The following is a 6,000-nucleotide window of genomic DNA, read 5'->3' on the forward strand; positions in this document are numbered from 1 at the left end:
CCTTGTTCCTGAACAGATATGGGTACATAAGGATAGAAAGAATAAGGGTAAAGTGAGAAGGCGGTTCTTGGTTAAATTCAAGAACTATCCTGCATTGGATGCGAAGTGGACGGAGGAGGACCTAGCAGATACTCCTCAGATTGTGAAACTTTATCTTGAAGCTTTTGGATTAGCATAGTCTACTCCAAATGGAACCCCGAATTCAGCTTGGCCGGAGATCTGGTGAAGTGGGTTTGCACAAGAGGGAAGTTACTCTGCTCGTTTGTCAACAGATGCCTCGATTTTTCAATACCAGAGTCACTGATGTCTCTTTGAGCTTCAGGGATACTGAGAGCTGACAGTATTCTGCAGTATGACTTTATGAAATGGAATTTTGGAAAATATGAAATTGATTTGTTCTTGACTTGTTTAAGTGCAGGAACTGATAGACGAAATGACTGCAGCATTTTCGGTCTGAATAATCTCGATAGACATGGTTGCAATAGGGATTAGTCAATCGGGCATCTATGAGATCTTGAGTGGATCTAGATGTGATTGCTAATTGCATTGCCGATAAATCGTGGTTTGAGATCCGAATGAATGTTGAATGTGATTTGTCCTGTGATGTCAAGTGATGTCATGTGATGTCGTGTGATGTGACTATCGATTGGTACATGTGCTAGATGTCTGTTTCTAGTGCATCGGTACTAACAGTCAGTGTCTGCTAAGACAATTTATGGCTTCTGTCTGTTTTACAGGCGTAATTGAGGGCGATTACAATGCTTTCAAGAGGGGGGTATGTTTCAAGTGTATGTACTGACGTGGTTGCCAGTACACACACAGTACACAGTACACACACACAGACCCTCTGGCAAGGACTCCCGGATGCAAGTGATGACGTGGCTGCCCTGTACGGAGGTTGAAATGTTGACGTGGCAAGGCTGTACGGTAGCCTTCGAAAAAAGCGGAATGGCTAACATGTGGCAGCCTGTACGGACGTTCGTGTTTTGCGGCAGTTTTTACGGCAGCTTTTGTTATGCTTTTTGGCTACGCATATTTGAGAGAGAGAGAGAGAGAGCTCTTTGGTTTGCTTTATTTTCTCTCAAGAGAGAGAGAGAGAGCTTGTGAGAGACAGAGAGATTTTGCTTTATTTGGCAAGGCTTTTGATTTTCAGCTTTTGGGGCTCTGCTTTTGGAATCCCTTGTAAACCTTTAAATAAGTGGGCAGGCCTCCCACTTCTCAAAGCATCTGGACGTAGAGTTTGAGAGTGAGAGCCCTCCACTCACCTGTACTTTTGCAACAGATTAATACAAAAAGAAATACCGACAATCTTTGGGGCCAACATCTCTAGGCACGGAACTCTGCCGGGCCAATGTCGAATCAATTGTGAACTGTGGACTGTTTTGAAATGATTTATTGACATGCCCAAAGGATACACAACTGCGACTGCTATTGACATTGCCAACTGCTCCTCCACACAAGACCATTGTCACGGTCTCGTCATGGGCTGCCCTAGCCTCATGTGGAACCGACGCTCTGGCGTGATCTCCTCTCGGCAGGAAGGTGATCTGAAGGGAGAAGGAACCGGATCGGGGCTGCCCTATGGTGTGGCTGCCCCATGACAAACATGGATCTGCTCCTCTCGTATGCTTGCACCATGATGGAGGTCCTCTGCATCTGCATGATCATAGCGCCTCCAAGCATCTGCCTCGGGAAGGAGAAAACCCAAGGAAAGAACCTACTGCCCACTGCACAAGGCAAAAATGCCAGGGCTACCAGTCTAAGGAGGCTGTCGGCTACATGAAAAACGCAAGGGAGGAAGTTGCCCCAAAAACATTGGGCTGCTCCCCTCCTGCCCTCTGGCGCTAGCCTCAAGGGGCTGCCGAAGGGAGGGCACCGCACCTTGGTAGTGAACTTCACGCCCAAAAGGGCGTTCCCTCTGCTCCCTGTAGAGGGAAAATATGTGATTGTTCGACCCAACCCTCATCCCCCCACGACCTGGCATAAAATCCCATAAATGGGAAAATAGGGTAAGAGAGTGGCTCCCTGGGAAGTCACTAGACTGCAAGGGGGAAGAGTACCCTATAGCACAAGGAGCCTGCATGGCTATGGAACTGAACCAAATCTCGAGCTAAACATGGCTAAGTACAACCTGGCAAGAGAAACCTACCTCACACTGGCCGGGCACAATTACAAAATAGCCCTCACTCCCTAGCACCTGTCCCTGAAGAATCTGGGACTGATTGGACGAATCGGGAGAGATTCTTGAACTCCAACATATCCCCGTTGAGATCTTAGATGAGAATCATGATCATTGTAACTTATTTAGCAATCACACCCAGACTGTGCTAATCTCTGACGGATGTCTTGATCGACTAAATCTCGCTACTATTATATCCACATCACCCCTCATATGAAGAAGACAAAAATGTTGCAGTCATTTCGTCTTTCAAACATGCACTCAAACAATACACAGATGAGAGAGCACAGGTTGATTCATCTTAGAAATTCCCTTTCAAAGTACTTCTTTGCATAAAGTCATTCAGCAATACTGTCAGCGCGTCAGTATCCGTGGAATCTCAAAAAGAAAGCAGTGACTTTATTCCATCGAGGTAACCTGCGACAAGGAGCGGAGTAACTCCCCTCTTGTGCAGTCCGCACCGCACCACATTCAACCCGCTGATTAATTGGTAACTCTTGGAATAGTTGGTGCTAATGCAAATGCTTCAGGCTAAAGCTCTAAGATATGAGGAGTATCTGCTAGGTCCTCCTTCTCCATCCACTTGGCATCCAAAGCCGAATAGTTCTTGAACTTGACTAAATACTGGCATTTCAACTTGCCTTTCACTTTCCTTTCCTTGTGAGGCAACACCTGTTCTGGAATGAGAATCTCCTTTGTCTCCCACTTCAGCAAGATGTTGTAGAAGAAGGTCTCTATTGTGGTGTCGTAGGTGGTATTCGGTGAACCTGACCAATCTTTTATAATGTATGATGGCATTGCCGTAGTTGTCCATTAAAGGTGTGGGATGTGCACTTAGCGATGACCGTTTTTCCACAATGTGGTTTTAATGATACTCGAAAATTGTTAGTTTTCAAGGGCACTTGGTCTAGCGCAATATAAATCAACAGGGTTCATCACAACATTGTGTGATTTGGAGAAGGTATGTTGTCTAAGTTCTGGAGGCGATGAATTTATGTAGAAAACAACGTTATGATTGGAATTTGTAAGCAATTCAAAGCAGCTTTTGTGGCAGAAATTGGCTTTATCAAAAGTGTAGCAACTACCAATTGTAGTTTAATCTCGTCGAGTCCTTCCAAGCCCAATTTTGCGGCTATCTTTGGAGGTATGTTTAATGTTCCAATTGTTTCAGTCTTCATTGTGTACCTGAGTAGATATTATGATATTGATGAGTTTGTGACGTGTTGGATATTCATATGAGTGCCCCGAAGGAGAAGAATGGTTGCATGGTAAGGAACCACATTTCGATCTTCGTAACTTGGTCGATAGTACATCTACTTCAAGGAATGAGAATCTAGAACTGGATGGGGTTTGGTTGGATAGCATACGGGAATCCGTATTTGCACTTGCCATTGTTGTTGTGCATGTGACATGCATCACGACACACGTGCTCTGATGCTGTTTGCTTGATGTCGTTCTCATCCACCCACAGAATGACATGGGCATGGAGAGATCCCCTGTTTTGGATCTTATACCACACAAGGTGGTGATGAATGCGGCCTAGGATTTGACTTCCCTGCAAGATAGCGATTCATGAATTGTCTTAATCTATTGTGGAAGAGCAATGAGCATTCAACTGGGCAATCTTTCCAAGAGAACTTGGAGTTGAATGTTTGAGCTATATTCTTAATTGTGCGGACCTCATTCCATTTCGTGGCGGTCACTTCGTCTGTCGTGAATGTAATGAATATGTTTGGTAAACCCATGCATCAACCATGCTGATTAAGTCCTTAAAAGAACGTCTGTGCCAAGATGGATTGCTAACAATCGTCACTGGAAGATTGAAGCGAAATATATTCTTGATGGCTTCCTTGACGCTTGCATTCTTGTGTTCTCTTTTATACTTGTCAATATCTCTTTGTAGAACGGTAGTTGTTGTGCTGTTCGCGATTAAAATTGCGTGTTTCAACTTGTACATTTGACTATGACAACATAAAGAAACTAAAAAACTAAAGGACATGACTTTCGAGATAAAGACCATTTGTACTTCAACGTCACAATCATCAAAGTTTATTAGACTTTTGTTCTTCTTGAAACACCTGTTGGAAGGATGGTTAGTTTTACCACAATGAACACAAGGATTTTTGGTGAAGCAATCCTTTATTTGATGATTTTGTCGCATACAAATTGCAGAAGATCTAGTACTGGTGGATGTTCTTGTCGAAGTTGATGTAGAAGTACATCCATTGATTGCATATGTTATGGGAACCATAGAAGAAGTAGCACAAGTTGCTCTTTTCTCTTCTTCTTGCGCAAAGAATTCACAGTACCATCCAAAGAAGGCAAAGAATCCTTTTCCTTCAAAACGGTCACAATTTGATGAAACTTAATAGGTAAACTATTGAGTAAAATGGTATTAAGATTTTTGTTAGGTACTAGAGCTTCAACATATACTAGCTGAGTTATGATGCTCTTTGACCCGTTAGCTAATAGTGTCATTAGCATGCATGGTTAAAGAATAGAATTCCATCTTTAAGCTCATTTTAGAATATTTAGCTTTGGTACCAAAGAGAGTTTCTAATTCTATCCGAGCTTCACTCAAAGATGTGGTGTCATCTAAATAATGAATAAAATCATCTTTTAGAGAAGTCAAAATAATACCAAGTGCTTGCTTGTCTTTCATTTATTGTTCGATAGATTAAGCTCGAGTGAGTGCAGCAGCTGTTCTCGTTGCATCTGTTTGAAAGAGACTTGACGATGCTCCAACAGCTGTCCCTGTTGCATCTATTGAAAGAGACTTGACGATGGTCCAAAGGTTTTTTTGCATGAGGAATCCCTTGACTTTGATCTGTCATGTATGAAATTCGGACCCATCAAGTTTGTTGATTTTGGATGCCATATTTGACAAACAATTGAATTTATGTATAAAATTTGTTGCCAAAAATTGAGTCTCTGAAAAACTTGATGACAATAAGGAGGGCTCTTCCCTAGCATTTTTAGATGTTATGCAAGGTGCTAGGCAACATGCTAGCGGCACATGCGTTCTGAAAAGCAACCTATCTTGCAAGCGTGTGCGGCACTGCACATGCGTTCTGAGTGGAAACTTTGACCATACGGTTTGAAACAGCACGAGTAGGAGAATTTTATCGACTACCTTTGCCTTGAGAAGATGAAGAACCTTGAGACACAGCTCTTGCACTTTCTCTGTTTGTGCCACCACCCCAACAAGACTACAAACACCATTTTAGAATGCTATGTGTAGGGTAGATTACCGTTTTAGAATGCTATGTATAGGGTAGATTACCGTTTTAGAATGCTATGTTATTGGGGACTCGTCCTCCTTGTATGAATAGCATAGGGTAGATTACCGTTTCAGAATGCTATGTTATTGGGGACTCGTCCTTCTTGTATGAATTTTTTGAATCATTGTTTGACACCCCATACAAGTTTTCATGTGTTCGATCTCTGGTTTTTAATGGGCTATGATTGAGAAAATATGTTGGATTTGTGGTGGCGTTATAAGCAAAGGCAAATAGTGTTCGAGTAACTTGGTTTTGCAAGGGCGTTGCATTTTGAGGCACACAAAGGAAAACCTTTTTGTCTTTCTTTCTTTGTCATGCTTTCTGAACAAACCCCCTATTGAGGTTACAAAATAAACCTTGCACTTTTTTGTTTGGTAAAAAACCAATGTAAGGCGGTAATTATATTAGAAAGACAAAATTACATCAAACTGTTCGAGGAGGGAGCATAGGGATAGGTACTACTATTAGCATTACAATTACAAAATTATTTCAGAGCGTCAAGCTCGGCTTGGATCTTAGCTAGCAGACTTTTAGTATAAT

Source organism: Adiantum capillus-veneris, chromosome 15 (genome assembly GCF_014529385.1).
Source record: "Adiantum capillus-veneris isolate H3 chromosome 15, ASM1452938v2, whole genome shotgun sequence".
Taxonomy (NCBI): Eukaryota; Viridiplantae; Streptophyta; class Polypodiopsida; order Polypodiales; family Pteridaceae; genus Adiantum; species Adiantum capillus-veneris.